Source organism: Oryctolagus cuniculus, chromosome Y (assembly GCF_051225735.1).
Source record: "Oryctolagus cuniculus isolate XC-2025 breed Fujian yellow rabbit chromosome Y, ASM5122573v1, whole genome shotgun sequence".
Classification (NCBI taxonomy): domain Eukaryota; kingdom Metazoa; phylum Chordata; class Mammalia; order Lagomorpha; family Leporidae; genus Oryctolagus; species Oryctolagus cuniculus.
Genome location: NC_142889.1, coordinates 31013131 through 31038275, shown reverse-complemented (window position 1 = coordinate 31038275; position 25145 = coordinate 31013131). Strand labels below are relative to the sequence as shown.

Genomic DNA, 25145 nt, shown 5'->3' with positions numbered 1-25145 from the left:
TGTCAGGACAAGAGCTGATCAAGTCACTGTTTCTCATAGTGTCTATTACACTTCAACAAATTACCCCTTTGCTGCTCAGTTAGTTGTCGCTGATCAGGGAAAACATATGATATTTGTCTCTTTGCGACTGGCTTAATTTACTCAGCATGATGTTTTCCAAATTCCTCCATCTTTTTTTTAACTTTTATTTAATGAATATGAATTTCCAAAGTACAGCTTATAGATTACAATGGCTTCCCACTCCCATAACTTCCCTCCCACCTGCAACCCTCCCCTTTCCGACTCCCTCCCCCCTTCCATTCACATCAAGATTCATTTTCAATTCTCTTTATATACAGAAGATCAGTTTAGCATACATTAACTAAAGATTTCAACAGTTTGCACCCACATAGAAACACAAAGTGAAAAATACTGTTTGAGTACTAGTTATAGCATTAAATCACATTGTACAGCACATTAAGGACAGAGATCCTACATGAGGAGTAAGTGCACAGTGACTCCTGTTGTTGACTTAACAAATTGATACTCTTGTTTATGGCATCAGTAATCACCTTAGGCTCTTGTCATGAGTTTCCAAGGCTATGGAAGCCTTTTGAGTTCACCAACTCTGATCATATGTAGACAAGGTTGTATTCAAAGTGGAACTTCTCTCCTCCGTTCAGTGAAAGGTACCTCCTGCTTTGATGACCAGTTCTTTTCACTGGTTTCTCACTCGCAGAGAACTTTCATGTAGGTAAGTCAGCTTGAGCATGTCCTGAATTGCACATCTCTTCCCTCTCTTACTCCTAATCTTATATTTAACAGCGATCACTTTTCAGTTGAGTTTCAACACTTGAGAATAACTGTGTATTGATTACAGTATTCAACCAAAAGTATTAAGTAGAACAAATAAACAAAAAAATACTAAGAGGAATAACATTAAGTTGTTCATCAACAGTCAGGGCAAGGGCTGATCAAGTCACCATTTCTCATAGTGTTCATTTCACTTTAACAGGTTTCCTTTTTGGTGCTCAGTCAGTTGTCACCGATCAGGGAGAACATATGGTATTTGTCCTTTTTGGACTGGGTTATTTAACTCAGCATAATGTTTTCCAGATTCCTTACAGGGATCACTTTTCAGTTAAAATTTAAGCACCTAAGAATAATTGTGTGTGAATTACAGAGTTCAACCAATGGTACAAGAACAAAAAAAAACTAAAATGGATAAAGTATTACAAATTCCTCCACCTTGTTGCAAATGACTGGGTTTCGTTTTTTTTTTTTTTTTTTGACTGCTGTATAGAATTCTATAGAGTACATTCCCATAATTTCTTTATCCAGTCTACTGTTGATGGGCATTTGGGTTGGTCCCAGGTCTTAGCTATTGTGAATTGAGCTGCAATAAACATTAATGTGCAGACAGCTTTTTGTTTGCCAATTTCATTTCCTTTGGGTAAATTCCAAGGAGTGGGATGGCTGGGTTGAATGGTAGGGTCACTGCTATTCAATATAGTTCTGGAAGTTCTAGCCAGAGCTATTAGGCAAGAAAAAGAAATTAAAGGGATACAAATTGGGAAGGAAGAACTCAAAATATCCCACTTTGCAAATGATATGATTCTTTACTTAGGGACCCAAAGAACTCTACTAAGAGACTATTGGAACTCATAGAAGAGTTTGGCAAATTAGTAGGGTATAAAATCAATGCACAAAAATAAATAGGCTTTGTATACACAGACAATGCCACGGCTGAGGAAGAACTTCTAAGATCAATCCCATTCACAATAGCTACAAAAACTATCAAATACCTTGGAATAAACTTAACCAAGGACGTTAAGGATCTCTATGATGAAAATTACAAAACCTTAAAAAAAGAAATAGAAGAGGATACCAAGAAATGGAAAAATCTTCCATGCTCATGGATTGGAAGAATCAATCTCATCAAAATGTCCATTCTCCCAAAAGCAATTCATAGATTCAATGCAATACCAATCAAGATACCGAAGACCTTCTTCTCAGATCTGGAAAAATTGGTGCTGAAATTCATATGGAGACACAGGAGACCTCGAATAGCTAAAGCAATGTTGTACAACAAAAACAAAGCTGGAGGCATCACAATACCAGATTTTGGGACATACTACAGGGCAGTTGTAATCAAAACAGCATGGTACTGGTACAGAAACAGATGGATAGACCAATGGAACAGAATAGAAACACCAGAAATCAATCCAAACATCTACAGCCAACTCATATTTGATCAAGGATCCAAAAGCAATCCCTGGGGGAAGGACAGTCTGTTCAATAAATGGTGCTGGGAAAATTGGATTTCCACGTGCAGAATCACAAAGCAAGTCCCCTACTTTTCATCTTACACAAAAATCCACTCAACATGGATTAAAGACTTAAATCTATGTCCTGGCACCATCAAATTATTAGAGAGCCTTGGAGAAACCCTGCAAGATATAGGTACCGGCAATGACTTCTTGGAAAACACCCAAGAAGCACAGGCAGTCAAGGCCAAAATTAACATTTGGGATTGCCTCAAATTGAGAAGTTTCTGTACTGCAAAAGAAACAGTCAGGAAAGTGAAGAGGCACCCAACAGAATGGGAAAATATATTTGCAAACTATGCAACAGATAAAGGGTTAATAACCAGAATCTACAAAGAGATCAAGAAACTCCACAAGATCAAAACAAACAACCCACTTAAGAGATGGGCCAAGGACCTCAATAGACATTTTTCAAAAGAGAAAATCCAAATGGCCAACAGACACATGAAAAAATGTTCAAGATCTCTAGTAATTAGGAAAATGCAAATCAAAACCACAATGAGGTTTCACCTCACCTTGGTCAAATTGGCTCACATTCAGAAATCTACCAACAATAGATGCTGGAGAGGATGTGGGGAAAAAGGGACACTAACCCACTGTTGGTGGGAATGCAAACTGGTTAATCCACTATGGAAGTCAGTCTGGAGATTCCTCAGAAACCTGGATATTCAGAATTCTTATATGAATATACAGCAAGGACCCTCAACACATTAATCTTAAATATAATTAATAAAATTTTGAGTAAAACCAGCCAATTTCATTTCAAGTTAGTCTTTCCAATTCAGGGAAGCAACAAAAGCAGGCTGTTTCTTCTAGAGTTATTCATCCCAGAGGCAACAAATAACAAAGAGAAAAAAGAAGAAACATCTGTGAGTTTGACTAAAAAATACAGTGACCCTATTACACTTGGCAAGTAAAAGTAGCCTAATGACTAAAACAATATCTCAATATTGGGAGAATAACTCTATATCCTGTTATGACCCACAGACTCTTGACCTTAGGCTAATAACATTTTCAATCATCTTTTGTGCAACTGTAAAGTGATAATAAGGGCAGGACAATTTATTTTCTAGTACACATAAAATCAACAGTATGTACTAATAAAGGATTTTAATCATAATGTTTTTTTTGAACATCAGGTTCTACTTACATTTTACTTAAAGTGGCCACATAATTTATCATTTTCACTGCAACTATTTTAAGAATGAAAGAGATAACTGATAGTAATTAGGTTGGAATTACAGGCATAAATTAGGACTGATTGAGGAATACCACACCAATTAGTATTGTCAGCAGAGAGATTTTATTTCTGTGTATCTTCAAGATCTTTGGTGATCTAGTGGCTAATTACTTAACCACTATGAAATAATAATATAATAATTAATAGCTCTCACTGTGATCAGCTATTTGTACTCTGCAATTAAATATATGAGAATAATATTATTGAATGCCTTGCACTTCTAAAATTGTAGGGGCCTCAGACTGCATATGTCAACTCAAGTTGCACTTGAATAATGTCCAATCTATAGATTAAGAAGTATGTCTGAGTTAGCACAGCTTTTAAATGGTGGAGTTGGGTCTTGAACCCAGGAAACAAAACTCCCAAACTCAGTGTTCTTTCTCCTACATCATGGACAGTCTCCTACTTGTTTCTTTGACCTTAAATCTAATAGAAAGTATTCCCTATACTGATTAAATAAAAAAACACCACCACAGAAATCTGTGTTAAAATATTTTGTATTTACAATCTTTGCAAAGTTGCTTTCTATATTTGGGAACTCAAAGTCATGCGGATTTGATCAAAGTTCTGCCACCATGGTCAAGTGAAACTTCAATCTTTATAGTGATTAAATTGGACTATTGGTTGATGAAAATAATTAAGTGTATTCACTGTAAAGTGAACTTGACTTTTGAAATTTATTGGCTCTGGGTAAACTATTTTACTTAGCCTGATTGTTACAACAGCATGAATGCTGTTGAATGCTAAGTACATTGCCCATGAAGTGGTCCTACCAGTGGGATCTTATCAAGGTCAAGGAAACCAGCAGAATGGATATTGTTAGGGATACCTGGACACTGAATCCACTTCTTCCTCCCCAGGTGCAGATACAGACTTGATATTTAGAGTTCCGTTCAAGAACTAGGATGACCATGTATATGTCAACATGGGCTTAACAGAAGTGCAAAAATTATTTGCGACCACCTGAAGAGAGATGGAAATTAAAAAAAAAAAACTGTAGGAGGAAATGCTTGCACAGTAAGCAATGGGCTTTCCAGACCAGTGAGTCCCTACTACTGACAGCAGGTTCTCATGGCAGGAGGGAGACTAGAAAAATTATGTTAGGAGTATTACTGGGTTGAACCTTAAGGAATTACATAATTCAAATTATTTTGACCCACAAAAAAGTCAAATTCATGAAATTCATGAAATTCATGTGTTTTAACTAAATACCTATTTCAGCTCCATGACCTGGATGGTTATCCTGCAAAATTTGTTTCCTGCAAAATTTTAACCCAATTGAAACACATCTATTTCTTGTCAGTTTCCAGTGCAATGAATGGATGATACATCCCAACTCATGTGCTCAAAAGTATAAATAGATTGAAAAATTAGAACAGGGGTCAGCAAATTTTTCTATACAGCCCAGATAGTATATATTTTAGTCCTGTGGGCCCATCTGTCTCTATTTCTGTATTTTCTCACATCTGCCATTACAAACTAGAATCAACCAAAAACAGCCCCAAGCAATACATAAATAGGTGTACATAGCTCTATTCCAATAAAACTTTATTTATAAAATAGATGCCAGTCAGATCTAACATACAGACCATAGTTTGCCAACCCCAAGCTAGAATTTAAATGATCCAGTAAAAGAATAGCAGATACATCATCAAACAAGTAGGAAAATGTAACATTTGGTTGCAACAGAGGAATTACATGTGAAAAATATGGGGCGATATAGATAAAGGGGAAGAAAAGTAAATGGGTAAAATTGTCATCAAATTCTAATTAATGTAAATGTTCAAACCTAAGGAACAACTACCTTCAATAAGCATACACCAACATCAAAACCTAAAAAAAAAAGGTTACAAAAGCCACTATTATCTTAACAGTCACCTCCATTTCCAAAGGTCATCCAAATCAAGCCACTATTATCCTAACAGTCACCTCCATTTCCAAAGGTCATCCAAATCAAAGCTAGAAGAACCAAAATACCTGAACATCTGTGTTAGATGGTTCTTGCATGTTGCTTGTTCCTAATGTTGTATTTTCCCACCACAGGAGGGGTTCTCCACCATCTGGTGAAATAGGAAAACCAATATGGCCTGGGAGTGAGAAACCCTAAAGTAGAGTCCTACAGTTAGAATCAGAAGAAAATGTTCTAGTCTTTGATCAAAGGTTTCCATGTAAAAAATGAAGGGGTTAATTTATTACCATATATTCTACTAGCACATATATATTGTTGTTCTACACACTTAGTCTATTTATTCTTTCAACAATCCTATATGAGAAAAATAACACATTAAATTAAGATAAATTTCCACTTGAACTTTAAATGCATATATAAAGTACCAAACAGACACATGAACTTTTTAAAAAAGATTTTATTTATTCCTTTGATAGGTAGAATTACAGACGGAGAGAGAGAAAGGCAGACGGTCCTCTGCTGGTTCACTCTCAAAATGGGCCACAAAGGCTGGAGCTCAGCTGATCTGAAACCAGGAGCCAGTATCCTTTTTCTAGGTTTCCCATATGGGTGCAGGTGCCTAAGCACTTGAGCCATCTTTCACTGCTTTACCAGGCAATAAGCAGAGAGCTAGATCAGAAGAGGAACAGCTTGGGCATGAATAGGTGCCTTTATGGGATGCCAGTCCTGCAGGCAAAGGCTTTGCCTACTACACCACAGCACTGGCCCCATACAGGAACTTTTACTGCTAAGATCTATCAATAGGTACTGTTACCACCTTACTGAGAAAGCTTCCTCATTTCTCACATGTGACTTAACACTGTCATCTTCTATGGTTTAGGGTGACTGTATCCAGGCCAACACTCTGCTGGATATCAGCTTTTGTCTTCAGGGAGAAAACAGACACTATCCACTGTATAACTTAAAGCCAAGCTTAATTCAACTACAAAGCCAATTATAACTGGGCCACTGGGCACCAAGCGTATGCAGAATTGTAAGTCCTTTAAAATGAGCCAGTGATAATTAGCTCTGTGTTTTGCTTTTGGATTCGGGTCAGATTCATGGTGATCAGGGCCTTGGGTTCATGATTATTATCTTACACAGAGACCTAAATAGAATTACATTGAAGCCTTCATGGATCAGGTTCACATAGGCCATCTGCTCTGGGGAAATTTTGGCTTCTTCTTTTTTTTTTTTTTTTGACAGGCAGAGTGGACAGTGAGAGAGAGACAGAGAGAAAGGTCTTCCTTTGCCATTGGTTCACCCTCCAATGGCCACCGTGGCTGGCACACTGTGCTGATCCGAAGGCAGGAGCCAGGTGCTTCTCCTGGTCTCCCATGTGGGTGCAGGGCCCAAACACCTGGGCCACCCTCCACTGCACTCCCTGGCCACAGCAGAGAGCTGGCCTGGAAGAGGGGCAACCAGGACAGAATCCGGAGCCCCAACCAGAACTAGAACCCAGTGTGCCGGCGTCACAAGGTGGAGGATTAGCCTGTTGAGCCATGGCACCAGCCTCTGGGGAAATTTTGGATGTGCTCTCAGCAGAACAAAAGAACCAGATTCCTGATCACTCATATTTCAATGCTGGCCCAAATCTGCCATTATGGAACCTGTAGATGTTCTGAAATTCAACTGACTCTATGATTTTTAAAGGGCTATTTTGTTCAGCACTATCAAAGTGAACAATATGGATGTGAGGCCAGATGTTTTGGATTCAATTGACTTCAGAATTAAAAATATCAAGGACATTGAGGAATAAGGTCCCATTTTTGTTTCTTTGAGTTCTTTCAATCAACTACAGTCTTTAGAATAATGTTGAAACAAAATTTATTCTCAGCAGCTAAAGCTTTGTTGCTTGTTTTCCTTCTACAATCCAGGGCACATAGCAAACAGTATTTAGATTTACAGAGTTGATACAAACCAGAAAAAGAGGGACCCTCCTTGAAATGATCTCAGTTTTTTTGTCTCTGCAAGGTTTGAACTGAGAATTTCCTGACTATAGGCTATTTGATATGATGTGTTCTGACAAAAACAGTGGAAACTCTTCTTGCCATCACAATTTTAAACGATACCAAGATAAACTTCAACATACCCACTAGTATGTCCAAGACCCATGAAGTATTACAAAGAGAACACCCAAGGAAATCATAAAAAAAACAATGAATTTACTTCTATTAATATTTATTTTAAAACAGAGAACTTCAATTATTACTGTTCAAATAACACCACGGATTTTTGAAACATTTATATATATATACTGTACATAAATGCATTTTAAAAGATTTATTTATTTATTTGAAAGGCAGTTATCCACACACACACACACACACACACACACACACACACAGAACTTTCACTCACTGGTTCACTTCCCAAATGGCCACAAGGGCTAAAGTTGGGCCGGTCCAAAGTCAGGCAATTGTTCTGAGTCCCACACATGGGTGTAGAAGCCCAAGAACTTGTGCCATAACCTGCAGCTTTTCCAGGCACAGTAGCAGGGAGTTGGATCAGGAGTGAAGTAGCTGGACTCCAAAGGGCACCCATATGCAATGTTGGTATTACAGGCAATGACTTTACCCACTACTACTACACAATGCCAGCCCCCACATACACATTTTATATTTTACCTCTAAACTGCTTATTCAAAATTTAATAATAATTTCTCATAAAATAAATTTATATTTTAAAACAAAAATGGTTTACTACTCATAAATGTATCCCACATGATACAAATATTCTAGTGATTTAGTGCTTACTAATGTAAAAGATAATTTTCCCACTTTGTGACATGGTTATAAGATTTAAAACTGATTGTCTTGTCTATTGAGTTTACTTATTTTTTTTTTTGACAGGCAGAGTGGACAGTGAGAGAGAGACAGAGAAAGGTCTTCCTTTGCCGTTGGTTCACCCTCCAATGGCCGCTGTGGCCAGCGCGCTGCAGCCGGCGCACTGCGCTGATCCAATGGCAGGAGCCAGGTGCTTCTCCTGGTCTCCCATGGGGTGCAGGGCCCAAACACCTGGGCCACCCTCCACTGCACTCCCTGGCCACAGCAGAGAGCTGGCCTGGAAGAGGGGCAACCAGGACAGAATCCAGAACCCCGACAGGGACTAGAACCCAGTGTGCTGGCGCTGCAAGGTGGAGGATTAGCCTAGTGAGCTGCAGCGCCAGCCTAGAGTTTATTTATAATACATTTTATGTCATTAATTGAAAGCTTTGAAAATCTGTCAGTACCCAAAATATTCTCTCCCCCCAGGAAATCACTGAATTACACCATAGCTTGATGATTTATTATTCCTCAACAAAGCACTGAGTTCTCCATTCTGATGTTTATAATTACAATATGTTGACTACAGCCAGTTTTATCATTCTAAGATCATTTCTGCTTTATACAGAAAACTCTTGCTATCAAATATTAAGTCTTCCGGGGAAAAAGTTAAAAAGTTTAGAGCAGAGGTTTCTCAGTACAGGTTACAGTATTAGTACAAATATGGCAGACTATATAAACAGCTTAGCATATCACGTACAGGATTTCTTCATTTCTGAATCAGATGAATTTCTAGAATTATAAGGCTTAACCAACAACCATGAAATTAAGATAGACACCTACGACAATGACTGTTGACTTTCAATGTAATTTCTGTTAAGTACTTTAGCTGTGTTATTTATATTTCATCTTCTAGGACATAAAATACTTTATATAGATTATAATATTCAACAAGGCCAAAACTGTATATCAACCTTTAATTGTTGGGTTTATATGTTTGTCCTAGAAGACGATTCAGCTAGCTACAGTTATAATATTCATCCATAAAGTTAGTTTCCATGTCTGATTAACCTATAATTGTTAACTGTGTCAATAAAACATTTTAATACAACTATCATTTTAATGTTGATAATATTCATCAAACATGTAGATTTGGGGAGAAATGCAAGAAAGCTTACTTTTAAAAAGATTAAATTATGACAGTACTCCAGTGAAGCCATATAATATACTTACATAATTTTGATGATACCATAACATTAGGGGAATTAACTGGTTATGTTGCTTACTCATGAGGAAAATGGTCTTTGCCTAGTAGAACTAACTATACTCTCTTTTGTCTTGCTAAACTAGTCCCCAGACAGTGGATTTTCTAAAATTACTGATTGTGGTCATCCTGGTTTCATGAACTTATGTGAAGGTAATATAATCATATCACATATGCCTTAGTGAAAGAAAGGAGTCTGCTACCTACAAATAGATTTCACTTGGGGGTTTTACTACATCTACTAATCCTACAAGTACTTTGAAGGACCAAATAACTTTTTCATCCTCATGAACCCAGATACAGAAGTATAGTTTTTTAAGAGAGAAAAATAGATCTATCTCAAAAGAAATAGTTGCAGGGCATAGCCAATATGTTCTATCAGGAGTAGGAGAATATGTATGGGGTTGGGTCCTGAGGGTACAGGACAAAATTAGAAAAGGGGCATTTCTCAAAGTGAGAGCACTCATTGAAAACAAAGGATTTTACTGACTATCAAGAATTCCAAATGGTGATGGTAATGCTAGCATGACATCTGAAATTGAATAAAAATAATCCATGTTAAGTGAGGTATAAATACCTGAATTGCTGTGACAGAGAAACAATCGAAATCTCACAGTAATTATGCTTCAGTTATTAAATTAATACAGAAGTATATTTAAAATTGAAAAGCTTATAAAATGACTATTTTTCTACAAGAGGCCCAAAGACAATCCATTTATGAAACTTATAAAATGTGTGTTGGTGAGAAGGGCACTGTCATTGCTGAGTACCACAGAGGTGAATCTTCTCTCTAGGTCACTCCTGATGGTGGGAAATGTCATAAACACTGGGAACTCAGCAATTTGAATGCTAAGATTCCAAAACAATAATAATAGGGACTTGGTGGAAGTACTTAACTATTGAAGCAAGCTGTGTTCACTTTGAATAAGAATGAAATAGCAGCCAAGGGTACTTGATCAAGAGAGCTATGGAAATGCTTATTATAGCATGCATCCATAGAAACAACATGACTTCTCAGATAAAAAGGGCAGTGCTCAACTGATGCAATCTAAACACTTTAAGATCAGTTCATAAGACGAGTGAGAGCACATGTTCCATCAGTCAAATTTCTGTTGTTCCTGTACATAAGCCAGTTTTCAAATACAAATCTCAAGATGACAAGTTCCCAGATATGTGTAACATCACATCAAGCATATATGTTAACATTCTTGCAGTCTCTAACTAAAACAATCTGTCACATTTATGTGGGTAGTTGCACAGTGAGGGGAGATAAATGCCTTAATATTTTTGACCTGTATATCCTAAGTATAAAGCAGAATCACAGTCCTATTTTGGAGTAGCTGTGCATGGGGCGCTGGTAGAAAACAGTGTTCTAGTCCAAGGTTAGTTTTCAAAGAGTCTACTGGTTCCCCAAGCCCAGCATAGCTAATTTCACTGGTCTCAAGCTGTAGAATTGGAAGGGAAATACGGAGTAATGGGAAGAATTGGTTTCATGGCCTATAGTGTAAGAGTAAGTCCAAGTGAAATCCTCTAGCCATTCTTCCAGCCATAAATAAGTCAAAATCTATGTGACAATCAGAAGCAATGGGTATTAGATAATATTCAGCTATCAATTTTGAAAGTTGGGATGATGGTACTGGATTTATGTTCTTAAAAAGTATTATCTGCTTACATGCTACCCTTAAAAACTAAATAAAGCAGGAGGCAGATATAGTGAACCCAACATATCCATCAGTTGAAACATAACAAAGCCAGATACTGGAGAATGATGTTAGACTATCATAAATTCCATCCATGCCAAGGATCAGAAATGGTAAATGAGAGGTGGGAAAGAACAACACCAGAAATGTAAACCATGGCCTTAAGAATGATGACCATAAGAGTATCCTAAGGGCTAGCCTTTTTCTTAATGACCCAGCAGGGCTAGGCTGAGTTGAAGACCAAATGGCCTATGATTCAGTTCCCAATAAGGCTATGATTATCTATGCCATGAGCCAGTAAACAGGTGACTGTCATCCAGAGGGGTGCCTGTGGGGTTCCAGGCCTAGTGTGCCAGGGGCTAGCTACTGGTGGCTATCTGGGTAGATGGGCCACCTGGATGTCAAGGAAGGACTAGAGGAAGCCATGAGATTTACTTGAAATGAGTCATCTTAGAAGTCCCTCTCACCACCACATCAGTAGAGAGCATTCTGACTTTGTTGTGGATGGCCAGATTGGGTGCTAGCCTGTGGATAATGGATGGAGAGAAGTCAGGGAGAACAGCACCTGGTGGTACACTGGATAGGTAGCACAGCAGGAGTCTGATGCTGTGAAGACTCCTTGGATGGTTGTGCCTGGGAACTTTAGGGGCTGTGATCATCAGAGCCAGGAGAGTGGGTTTGGCCTCCACTGGGAGTTCTCATAGAATAGTAGATGAATCAGCATTTGGGAACTACACTTAAGATAGATCTTTAGAGGCCCACATCCTGCCTCTGAGCACATAGGTTTGCGACCCCACACTACTACCAATCAAGCTTCTTGCTAAAACACACTCTAGAAGGCAGCAAGTGATAGCTCAACAACTTGGGTCTCTGCCACCCAGACTGAGTTCTGGGATCTTCACTTCAGGCTGGCTCAGTCCCAACTATTGTGAACATTTGATGAGAGAATCAGTGGATAGAATATCTGTCTTAGTGCCTTTAACATGAATAACACTGATTAAAGTTTTAATAAACTGCTGAGCCCAAATGTGGCAGAATGGGACTACTCTGGTCTTCTTCCTGTCCCATGGGGATGGCAGTCAGATAAACTCTATGAAAAACACCTAAATGCCTCAGCAGCTCTTTTCTCAATTGTGTACCATCATTTGATGCAAGAAAATTTATGCTGCAATATGCAATTTGTCAGTCTCCAAACAAGCATTCTGCACCTAGGACACCATCAACTGTGCTTTCGAGATGATCTTGGCATCTTTTCAGGATGGCTATCAGCTCTCCAGTCCCTGTCTGTTGAGTTACAGATCACTTCCTGTCAGGAACATATGTGCACCAGGTGTGTCTTTCTCACTGAGTCTTTGTCTTGGGTCTTTGAACAGGCTTTGTATTTCCATCTCTATCAAAGGTCATACCTTGGTATGGAGTTCCTTAGTACGGGCAGCAATCTTCCTCTTCCTAACTGATAGTAGATGTGGCCATCACTTATGTGCTAGGCTGGAACAGTAAGAACCTGAAGTGCAGGCAGCAGTCACCTGGTGCTCTCAGAATCACTATTTCACAGCTCCCAAAACTCTTGTTTATGCAGTTTAGAGGACCTGAGTCTCAAATAATCCCTTAGGATCAGTCATGCTTATAGACTGCTGCTAGAAGTACACAATACACATTATAGGGTGTAAGATATCCCTTAAGAAGCTGTAGTGTCTAACTGGGAATGCATGAAGCAGAGGTGGTGTGATGCCCTGGGTGATTCTGTGGATTTTGTTAGCAGTGTTAGCCCAATGTCCAACAAACAGATTTCTTTTTTTGCGGGGGAGGGGAGGCAGCGCCATGGCTCAGTTGGCTAATCCTCCGCCAGTGGCGCTGATACCCCGCGTTCTTTTTTTTTTTTTTTTTTTTTGACAGGCAGAGTGGACAGTGAGAGAGAGAGACAGAGAGAAAGGTCTTCCTTTTTGATGTTGGTTCACCATCCAATGGCCGCCGCGGCCGGCGCGCTGCGGCCGGTGCACCGTGCTGATCCAAAGGCAGGAGCCAGGTACTTATCCTGGTCTCCCATGGGGTGCAGGGCCCAAGTACTTGGGCCATCCTCAACTGCACTCCCTGGCCACAGCAGAGAGCTGGCCTGGAAGAGGGGCAACCGGGACAGAATCCGGAACCCCGACCGGGACTAGAACCCGGTGTGCCAGCACCGCAAGGCAGAGGATTAGCCTAGTGAGCTGCGGCGCCGGCCCAGCAGACAGATTTCTAACTCTTGCAGGACAAACAACAGAACCTTTCTGCAGCCTCATTTGCATGACCATTCATGTAGAGGATATTAAAGATTCTCCAGTAAAATTGTTAATATAATCAAATACAACAAAGTTTCATAATACAAAATAAGCATAGTAAAAGTAGCTGTCTTTTTATAAACTAAAAATTAACAATAATAAAGGAAATAACAAGAACTGAATTTTCAATAGCATCAAAAGGAATAAAATAATTAGGAATAAATTTAACCACTGAAATAAAATATCTAAACACTGAAAACTATAAAGGATTACTGAAAGGAATTAAAGATGGCCCAAGTAAATGGAAATATATCCTGTGTTTGTGGATTATAAAATATATGTAAGAAATCAGTATTGGGGCTGGCTTTGCGGTATAGTGGGTAAAGCTGCTGCCTGTGTTGCTGACATTCTTATGGGAACTGGTTCAAAACCGGCTGCTCCACTTTTGATCTAGCTCCCTGCTAAAGCACCTGGGAAAATCAATGTAGCATGGCCCAAGTCCTTGGGTTCATGCCACCCACTTGGGAGACCCAGAAGAAGCTACTGGCTTTGGCCTGTTTCAACCCCAGCTGTTACAGCTATTTGGGGAGTGAACTAGTGGATGGAAGATCTCTCTCACTGTATGTAACTATGTCTTTCAAACAACTTTTTAAAAAGAGAAAAACTTTCATTAAAAATGAAATCAATATGATCCGAAGTGATCTATAAATTCAACATATTTTTATAACATTCCAATACTTACATTTAGCAGAAATTAAAAAAAAAAACTATACAGAAAATTCACATGGAATGTCAACAATTCAAATACACAAAGTATTACTGAAAATATGATAAATATCAGAGGTTTCACATTCCCTTAATTCAAAAGCAAAAGTCATCAAAACAATGCATTATTACTGCAAAAACAGATAGACCAAAGGAGCAGACTACAGAGGTTAAGTGTGGGCATTTGGCCCATCATTTAAGATGCTGGCTAAGATACCTTCACTCCATATTACAGTTCAATGTTTAGCTCTGACTCCTGACTCCAGTTTCTTGTCAATTTGGACTCTAGGAGGCAGTGGTGATGGTACAACTAGCTCCCTGCCAGCCAAATAGGAGGCCATGATTGTGTTTCTGGCTTCTGGCTCTGGTCTCAGTTCTATGCCAGACCTGGTTACTGCAGACATTTGGGGAGTGAACCAGAAGGTAGGAGCTCTATCTCTATGTAGTTCTCAAATATAAACAAAGAAAATGTTACAGATAAAAAATTAATGTAATAATTTATGCTAATAAAAGGAAATCAAAATTTGATAACCTCATTATGATAGAGGAAAAATTTTGACTAATGCAGTTTATGATTAAAACCCTAAACAAACTAGGAATTGAAGAGAACTTCAAGAAGGGCACCTATGGGAAATCTACAGTAAACTCCTATAAGATGAAAACAAACCACAAATACTCTTAGAAGTTCTACTCAACAGTGTATTAGAGGATTCTGCTAAAGACCTCATAATAAAAAATTCAACTCTCCAAATTAGAAACAAAAGAGCAAACTTGGCTTGTAATGCCTAACACATAATCTTGTATGTAAAATATATCCTAAGGAATTCACTATAGACCCACTCAAAGTAAAATTCAGTAATGTTGCAAAATATAAAAGATTCAAGTATCAATCATATTTCTGTTTAGTAGCAATGAACATTCTGAAAATATAATCAATGAGAACATTCAATGTAGCATCACAGAATGAAAATAGCACTAATGAATTAAAATAAGACCATGGATTTTATACTAAAATTACAAAGTATAATTAAAAAGCATAATAAAATGAAGCAGTGATTTCAGTAACACATTTTAATATTACAAAAGAGGTATGCTTAAAGTTAATCATTGTGAAAATGCAAATCAAAGCCTCTGGACAATCCAACTTCACATTCAATAAAATGACTGATTCAGCTATAGGTAAACAAACTTCCAATAAAACTGTGAGACCACTAGGAAAAATAATTTGGCAGTTTCTCAGCATGTTTTACATGGGATTATTGATTGCCTCAGCAGTTTCCTTCCAAGATACATCACTAAAAGATACAAAGCCCGCATGCACCCAAATACTCACTTCAGCAATATTCATGAAACCCAAATGTGAAAGCAACCCAAATACTGATGTGGAAAAACAACAATATGTAGTATATCTTTTATAATGCTATACTATTTAGAAATCAAAAATAATTATGAAATGACAGACTACAAAAGTAATGAAACTCAAAAAAGGGAAAAAAGAGAGAAAAGAAATAAAAAGCAAAACCACACATACTGTAACACTATATGATTCCAATTATGGGTCAGTCCAGAAAAGGTCAATGTCTGGAGACAAAATTTGGATTAAGACCTGTCTGGGACTAATAGTCATGAAGAGGTACTGTAAATAATATGAAACATTTGTGGAATTAATGAAAATGGGCTTATCTTATACTGTGCTTATGATTATATGACTCCCAAAGTAGTACAAAGCATGGAACACACACTGAAAACATGGGACAGTTAGGACCGCACAGACAGGCTCATGAGTTTGGGCTTCACAGAAGAAACTAAAAACCAGTAAATATGAGGGGGCTTCAAGTATTTTGTGGAACATGAAATTAAAATATGTTCATTTTATTTCAAAAATATTTGAAAGCATGAATATGAGAGGACTTCAAATTCATGGACAATATTTTGTATGAAAGAACTATACATATGTTTCAAGAAATTTCTGCATCAAAATTAACCCAACATTTAATTCCACATTTCTTGTTGATATTGCCCTAATTCTAATTAATTCCATATACACTTTAAGAAATAATTAATTTTTTTCTTACATGAAACAGTTTAAAATATTAATCATTAATTTAAGATAAAATACTGCCTCCTGATTGCTCCACTTAACATGACAAAATATCAGTCCATGTGTTCTAGATTACATTTGTATTAATAAACTACTTCCAAAGATCACATTAATTGTGATACTAATTTAAATATTTCAACAACTTGTAACATTATACACTAAGTAAAATGTTGTTTTTTAATTTTTTATTGAAAATAATTGTACATATCTATGGAATACAGTATGAGCTTTTAATCCATGCATATTGATCAAATCAGGGTAAACAACACATTCCCTTCTCAAAATCACAATTCACAATTCTATTTGTTCATAAAATATAAGATTATGGACTATAGTTACTCCAATATGCTATGTAACACTAGGAATTTACTCCTATAATTTAACTCTGATTTGGTACCAATTATTCCATGCAGTTTTTACAAATTCATTAATTAATTAGTGTGGAAGAAAAAGAGATTGCACAGAGACAGAGAGGAAGAGAGAACACCCTCATCTATTTGTTCACTTCACAAATGCCCAATAAAGCTATGGCCATGCCAGACCAAGCTGAAGCCAGGAACTCAACCAGGGTCTCTCAGGTGGGTGGCAAGGATTCACTACCTCAACTATCACTCCCCCCCATCCAGGAACACACATTAGCAGGAAGCTGGAAGTGGAAGATGTAACTTTAGCCCAGACACCCCAATATGGGACATGTGCATTCTAAACAAGGTTATAACACAATGTCCATCCCTCCTGGAAAGTTCTGAATTACCTCCACATCTCTGGCTTGCAGAGAGAGAACACAGCCCCATGAGCCCAACCCCATCACTGCACGGTCTGTTTCTCCCCATCATCCCAAACTCTTCTCATGTCCCTCTCCCTGAATTCTCCCCTTCTGTGGTATCCCAATACAGACAGGGCAGAGCAGCAGAGCACAGCAGGATGGGCCTGGGAGATGAGATAGCAAGTGATGCTAAAACTGGACTCTGCCAGTTTCTACCTTATCACTGTCCAGCTCCAGGCACAGCATCAGGGGTGCTTGATCAAGTGACAATGGGTTCACTGAGTGTACTCATTGGACATTTTGGGGGCCAGCATTGGAGGCAGGGGCAAATTGGCCATCCACATGCCAGAATCTGAAAGTGAATCATTATATTACACCATGCCTGAAAATCAATCCAAATGGATTGAAGGCTTACACAGAAGATCTCAGAACTTAAAGCTCCTTAAATACTGGGAGAAAATCCATTGGCTTTAGCCTCAGCAATAATTTGGATATGACACAAAACGCATAGGTGACAAAAGCAAAAATAAGGAAGTAGGATTGCAAAAAAACAAAATGAAAATGGAATACTTTCATTTTCATTTGGAAAATATTATATTTAGTGAAGGAAGTCAGTCTCAGAAAGACAAATACTAAATGAACTCCCTGATCTGTGGTATGCCTCAAAGGTAATCTGTAGAAATGCAAGCGACACTTTGAGATGTAATGACGTCGAACAGCCCTTGTCTCCACTATTGAGGAACAGTGTTTTGGTTTTTTTTTTTTTCACGCTATTTGTTTAACTCTTTATTTAGTGTAGGGTTAATCTTTTGCATTTAAAGTTAATAGAAAATATATCTTAGATAAATCTTAGCAAAAAATAAGGTTGGGAATAGGAGGGGGAAGAGGAAGAAGGGTGGGGGGTGCAGGTGAGAGGGAGGCCAGGATGGAAAGGATCGCTATGTTCCTAAATTTGTATTTACAAAATGCATGAAGTTTTTATATCTTAAATAAAAGATTTATAGGTTTAACACAAAGCTGAAGATGTCACCAGAGCTGTGGCATAGCAGAGAAAAATGGGAGACCCAAAAGAAACTCCTGACTTGTGGGTACAGATCAGCCCAGCTCTGGCCATTGCAGCCATCTGGGGAGTGAACCAGAAAATGGAATATGTCTCTTGCTGTCTCTCTGCTTCTGTCTCTGTAACTCTCCTTTCAAATAAATAAATATTTTTAAAAACTGAAGAATGATTCTGCATACTAACAGAAAAAATTAAAAAAGAAATAGATGGGAGAAAATCTTGGCAGATGATAGTAAGAGTAATGTAATAATATAAAGAACATACATATTGCAAAAGCAAATACTGTAATAAAAATGGACAAAGTATTTGATCAGATTTTCCAATCAACGTATGCAAGCAATCATATGAAAAATGGCTCAGCAATGCTAATAAAGACCATAATGCCTACTACCTCACATAGGCTAAAAAGATATTATCAAAAAGTAAAATAAAATCAAAAGTGTCAAATGCTGAATCAGATGTGGAGAAAAGCAAATTCTGACATTTTTCACAATTTGGATCCAAAAGTACCGATGTGGACATTACACTATTTGGAATATCACAGAGAATGATAAATACCACATATCTCATGTATATGTGGAATATAATAAAGTCAAATGAAAGACAGAACAGAATGGTGGTTACCATGAGCCTGAGAGTGGAGGAAATGGAAAGATGTTACTGGAACAATACACATTTACAATTATGGGATAAATTAACTCCTTGAGATATAATATACAACACAATAACGAGATGAATACAGCATTAGATATAACTTATTAAAAACTTAAGTACTCTTTTAAGAACGATGTAAGTTGATGGATATGAAAGTTGGATTGTCCTAATAATTTCATGATATATATGCACATGGGGACTCCAAATGTTTTGTGAAAATAGGTTTAAAAATAATCTTAATTTTCCATATACTTTTGAAATTCCAGTAATGTATCAAAATATCAGGTTGCACGCCTTCAGTAAAAACCAATTTTGTCAATTGTACTCAAATAATCTTGAAAAATTACCTTGTTAAAATACAAATTAAAAATAACTTAGGAATCTTTTACTTTATCTTTGGGACTGGGAAGGTAATCATGGAACAGAAATCTTTTTTAAAACACTCATAAATGTAACCGAAGTTTCTATTTTGAAAGTTCAAACACAGATGACAGCCTGTTAAGGGAATGTGTGCGTGATAAAATGACATTCAAGTATCAAACACAGTGTCCCCCTGCCCCACTAAAACCTGGACCAAAAGCCTTGAACCACACAGCTTTGATTTTAACTTGCCTAGTCTATAGCACTGATATCAGACTCCCAGAAAGAGCTATGCTGAGAGGTCAGAGTTTGCGAAATGAGACCCTGCCTCTGACATAGTCAGAGTAGGGTCAGCCCTGGGATGAGAAGGGGAACCGAGGACCCCATAGAGGACAGCTGCTCGCCTGCATGCACCCTCCCACCCCCAGCACGGGTTCTCCCAAAGGACCGCTCACCCCCACTGCACAATCGGGGAAGATGGGCGACTGCTGCCACACAGCTGCCCAGAGATGGCTCCGGGCTGACAAGTCTCTGTGAGGAAGCGACAGGAAGCCCGGAGTCCCAGGTGCCAGTCCAGGCCTACACCGTGGAGCAGCAGGGGGCGAAGGAAGTGAGGTGCCAGCAGGGACATGAGGCCTGGGGACAACCTCCGGAGCCCTGCGAGTCCTGCCAGGCAGAACATCAACTTCTGCCAACTCCCCCCTACCCCTCCGCGCACTCCTTGTCCCGCACACTCACCTCTGCCAGGCGTCCTGCGTGAAGGAAGATCAGAAAACAGCGAACGGACGCTCCTCACCTTCTCAGGTTCCCATCCGTGAAAACTCCTCCTGGACCTCGCTCCACCGCAAAACCGGAAGACTACTGTGGCGTCAAGATCCCGCGTGATTGTGCATTGTTTACGCAAGCGCCCCTGATTGGACAGTTTGTGTAGCCGAGGGCACGCACACGTAATACAGAACGGAGCCAATCAGCACCCTCCACAGCGCAGACGCGTATCTTCAGGGATCACAGGGGAGAAAAGTAGGGGCCGGTCCCGGCTTAGTTCCGACAGAGTCCTCACATCACCTGCCAAGCAGCAGGAGGGGTTTTCACCTCCGGGTCCTGCCACCTGCTGGCCCCTCCTGCCTCCCTGGTCCCTGTTCCTGAGAGGATCCTGCCTGGGGGTTGCAGCAGCCTACTTCATTCAGGTCAGTTACAATTTAGAGACTGTTTATTGCCTTCTGAGCCTTTGTTTTTCTTTTAATTTTTCTTTTCATTCATTTTTTAATTTAATTTTAAGAATACTTAAATATATTGAATACTTTCATCCTTTTTTCCATTCCTCTTGCAGACTTTTTTCTAGTCTGCCTATTGTCCTTTAATATTATTTTCTATTCCTTGCTGTACTTAGTAATCCAGTGGATTTTATGTATTATTTATATATTGATTTTTCCAGTAATTTCATTTATCCTTGTATGTTTTTAGACTTCATAGTTCATCTCTGTATTAAAGCAGCATCCAATATAGTCACATTTTGTTACTTAGAAGTTGATTTTTGCACCTTATAGCTTCTTTTTACTGTTTTATTTCCCTGACTACTCCTGCAATAGAAAGCTGAAGAGAGATAGTACAGGTATCATGGTCTAGGTTTACTCCCAGGAGGGGGAAAATCCAGTGATCCTGTACTAGTTGCACTGTTTTTGTAAGTTCCTTTCAATCTTGATCACAGTAATGAACTCACTAGCTTTTATTATTTCAATGTTCTGCTAGCAGTTTTTAATTTTTTTACTAGATGCTGAACCTTATTAAATGCTTTACAACATGTAACCTACATGATGTGGTTTTTCTACCTGTAATTTTACCTACCTGGATGAATTGTCTGAGAACTTTAACAACTGTTTCATTTTTATTATATCTTGCTTGCTATTGATGTTTTCTTATGGGGTTTAATTTGTTACATTATTACTTTGCTTTGGATACCTATAGCTCAGTTTATGAATGGATGCTTTTAAAAAACTTATTTTTTATTTCATAGCCTGGTCCACTTGCTTCATCATCAAAGAAACATTGATTTTCCAAAGGAAATTTAAAAATTTTCTCTGCTTATTTTTACTTTGGGTAGGTCTGGGAAATGTAGATCTGTTTTTTTCTACCTTAAAACTCTGGAGCATTCTGTAAATCTGGACCTGAAATTTTTACTGTGTGACTTTTTTCTTGGTTGGTTGTTTGGGATTTTCAAAATGTGATTCAACTTACTTAGAAGCTTTCCTGTTTTATGGCTTTTTTAAACTTTTATTTAATGAATATAAATTTCCAAAGTACAGCTTATGGATTACAATGACCCCCCCCCCCCGATAACTTCCCTCCTACCCGCAACCCTCCCCCTCTTGCTCCCTCTCCCCTTCCATTCACATCAAGATTCATTTTCAATTATTTTTATATACAAAAGATCAATTTAGCATGTATTAAGTAACGCTTTCAACAGTTTGCTCCCACACAGAAACATAAAGTGAAAAATACTGTTTGAGTACTAGTTATAGCATTAAATCTCAATGTACAGCACATTAAGGACAGAGATCCTACATGAGGAGTAAGTGCACAGTGACTCCTGTTGTTGACTTAACAAATTGACACTCTTGTTTATGGCATCAGTGATCACCCTATATTGTTTTATGTTACACTTGTGTTTTGGAAATTCAATTTTCAAAACATGGTGTATTTTTTTAGAGATTTATTTATTTGAAAGATAAAGTTAAAGAGAGAAGTAGAGAGAGAGAGTGAGAGGGAGGGAGAGAGAGAGAGAGAGAAGCCTTCCATCTGCTGGTTCACTCTCCAGATGGCTACAATGGCCAGAGCTGTGCAGATCCAAAGCCAGGAGCCAGGAGCTTCTTCTGGGTCTCCCATGCAGGTGCAGTGGTCAAAGAACTTGGGTCATTTCCCATTTTCTACTGCTTTCCCAGGCCATAGCAGAGAGATCGATGAGAAGAGGAGCAGCCAGGCCTCCAACTGGCACCCATATGGGATGCCAGTGCTTCAGGCCAGGGCTATAACCTCTACAAAAGGATGATTCTATATTAATTACTGAAATTGGTTATTTGTGTTACTTTTCCCTGTGTTTCCCTAATTGCCTTTATTAATGGTTTATTAACTTTATTAGCATTTTTCTTTAAAAATCATTGGATCCTTTTTTATGTGTGGTATTTTTAATGGTATTTGATAGATGTCTACTTTTACTTTTTCTTTCCTTTATTCAATATTCTTCTAATTTTCTTTTAAATTCTTGACAAGGAAGCTATAATGATTGCTTTTCAGTGTTTTATTCTAACATAATCATCTAAGACTATAAATTATCTCTAAGCAATGGTTTATTTGCATCCACTTTATTACATTTCATGTCTACAAACCCTATATGTGCATGCCCTGTCTGACTCCCAGTGTCTCCACCCACATGTGCCTGCAACCATCACAGGCTATGCATGTCTCCATTTTTGTTCCTGAAGTCCATCTATTCTGATTGGTGAATTAGTGTCTCAACCATCAGAGACCCATTCTTTACACTTATATGCTCAGGTAGTCACAGCCCATCAACTACCCTTTCCATGTCTACAAAAGGACTGTAGCCCCTCAAAATGTATCACATCCTCATTGAGCCATGTCTCTCCTGTTTTCTTTTAGAGAAGCAAGTAAACTTTCCCGGACCTTCAAAGGTAGACACTTCCGTATTTACTACTGACTAATTCTGCATTATCAGCCTATAAAGCACTCTTTCATAACAAATATAATTGCTCTGATTTTCAGTTTTCTGGATTATTTTGTTTGTTTTAGTTTGTTTTTTGCTTTGTGGGGCTGCCTGTTAATTGCTAACTTGTATTGAAAATGAAGGTCATATATCTGAATTTTCTATAATTCATTCTACATTCTGGAGTGGGCTGAATGTCAAAAACTCTGACCTCATATTTCAAAAATGTAGTACAAAATAAAACTTTGTGTAAAAATAGTTCATGTTTTTAAAGAGCTCTGGAGAAAAAAAAATAAAATGTTGTAATGTGACAGGTCCTAGTACAGGGTTAAATGTTAGTTTAGCTATAGTAGTTTGAAAGACATAACTAATTGCTAATATTTAACATTAAAGCATAATAATAGGGTAACTTTAAGAAAACTAGGAAAAGAACACTTAAGTTCAATAGACAATTAAGTTGAAGATCTTAATTAGCAGAAGAAAAATGTGCATGTATAATCAAAAGATAGAAGATGATTGAGCTGGGACATGAATAAAATGTGAAACATGGTGACTATGGTTAATAAAAATATATTGTATTCTCTAAAGTTGTTGAAAAAAATAGATTTAAGGACTACTACCTCTTAAAAATGTGCAAGATGATATATGTGTTAATTCACTGTTTGGTCATTCTACAATGTGTACATCTTTCAGAACAATGCAGACAATGATATTTCAAATAGTTCATGCAAAATGGAATTAAGAGATTATTTTTGTTGAAGAAGACTTGAATCTATGTATAGATTTTTATAATAAACATGTCCTATTACTTTTTAAAGAGCACATATATACATAGATTTCAAAATTTCTTCCACTAAAATAAATTTAGCTTTGAATTCTATTTCCCTCAAACTTTTGAAATACCCATTGTTCATAATTTATTAATATATAATGAATATATTTTTATTTTTAATTAAAATGCAATTTTTGCTTTTTCAAATGAATAAATAATTAATAAAATAAAATTAGAATCTATTGGTGGATTTGAAGCATGGAGAGCTTTTTTGTCTTTGGTGTTTTTTTGAGATCACATAGTTTGTTGAGACTGGACAGTAGGGTAAGGTCCCATTAGGAAACTAATCTTGTTTGGTGCACCATCTGGGACATACCTAATCCTATGCTGATGGAGATTTGAATGTTGGCCTCCATTTTTGTTTCTATTTATTTGTTGATTTATTGCTATTACAAGTAAACCTGTAAGGAACATCATCTGCGTATGTTTTTGTGTTTTGTTTTTTGTTGTTGTTGTTGTTTCCTTAGCATAAATTCCTGAAATGAAATTACTAGGTCAAAGAGCACAAACAGTCTAATCTTCCCTCACACAAGGCATCCTATTCTTAGAGTCATGGTGCTTGAGCTGTGGCTATTTGAGAAAAGGTCGAGTTGTGGTCATTGTTATGGAAGCAGTGATCCTGCCTTCCTCTGCTTTGATTAGGAATCATAGCTTGAGAATTACTAATAGCCTCAGCTGACAAAGGAAGTTTTTCTGTGCAGTAGAATGTTACTACAGTAATATAGGAGTTAATTTAACAATTGAAACTCTTTTTTTTTTAACAGGCAGAGTGGACAGTGAGAGAGAGAGACAGAGAGAAAGGTCTTCCTTTTGCCGTTGGTTCACCCTCCAATGGCCGCCGTGGCATAAGACCAGGTGCTTATCCTGGTCTCCCATGGGGTGCAGAGCCCAAGCACTTGGGCCATCCTCCACTGCACTCCCTGGCCACAGCAGAGAGCTGGCCTTGGAAGACGGGCAACCGGGACAGAATCTGGTGCCCTGAATGGAACGAGAAACCCGTGTGCTGATGCCGCAAGGCAGAGGATTAGCCTAGTGAGCCGCGGCACCGGCCCAACAATTGACACTCTTAAATCAACAACAGGAGGCACTCTGCACTTGCTCCCCATGTAGGAACTCTGTCCTTAATGTGTTTTACTATGAGAATTAATGGTAAAACTAGTCTTCAAACAGTAATTTATACTTTGTGTGTCTGCGTGGGTGCAAACTGCTGAAATCTTCACTTGGTATAGAGTTGATCTTCTGTATATAAAGATAATTAAAAATGAATCTTAATGAAGAATTAGATGAGAGAGGAAGTGGAAATGGGATGGTTTGTGGGTGGGAGGGTGATTATGGGGGAAAGAACTGCTATAATCCAAAAGTTGTGCTTTTGAAATTTATATTTATTAAATAAAAGTTTTCTATTAAA

General features: G+C 37.9%; 1 long non-coding RNA gene across 6 annotated transcripts in view; it reads right to left on the bottom strand.

The window, feature by feature from the left end:
* Positions 1-20101, bottom strand: part of LOC149119477 (uncharacterized) — a 28741-nt gene extending 8640 nt beyond the window's left edge. For 2 of the 6 annotated variants that reach the window (XR_016228659.1, XR_016228657.1), the window contains exons 1-2: positions 19926-20101; positions 5524-5606 (exon numbers count right to left, since the gene is read on the bottom strand). This is a non-coding gene — a long non-coding RNA (uncharacterized LOC149119477). The other 4 variants (XR_016228660.1, XR_016228656.1, XR_016228658.1 and 1 more) reach the window with 4 other exon arrangements.
* Positions 20102-25145: the final 5044 nt, after the last annotated feature.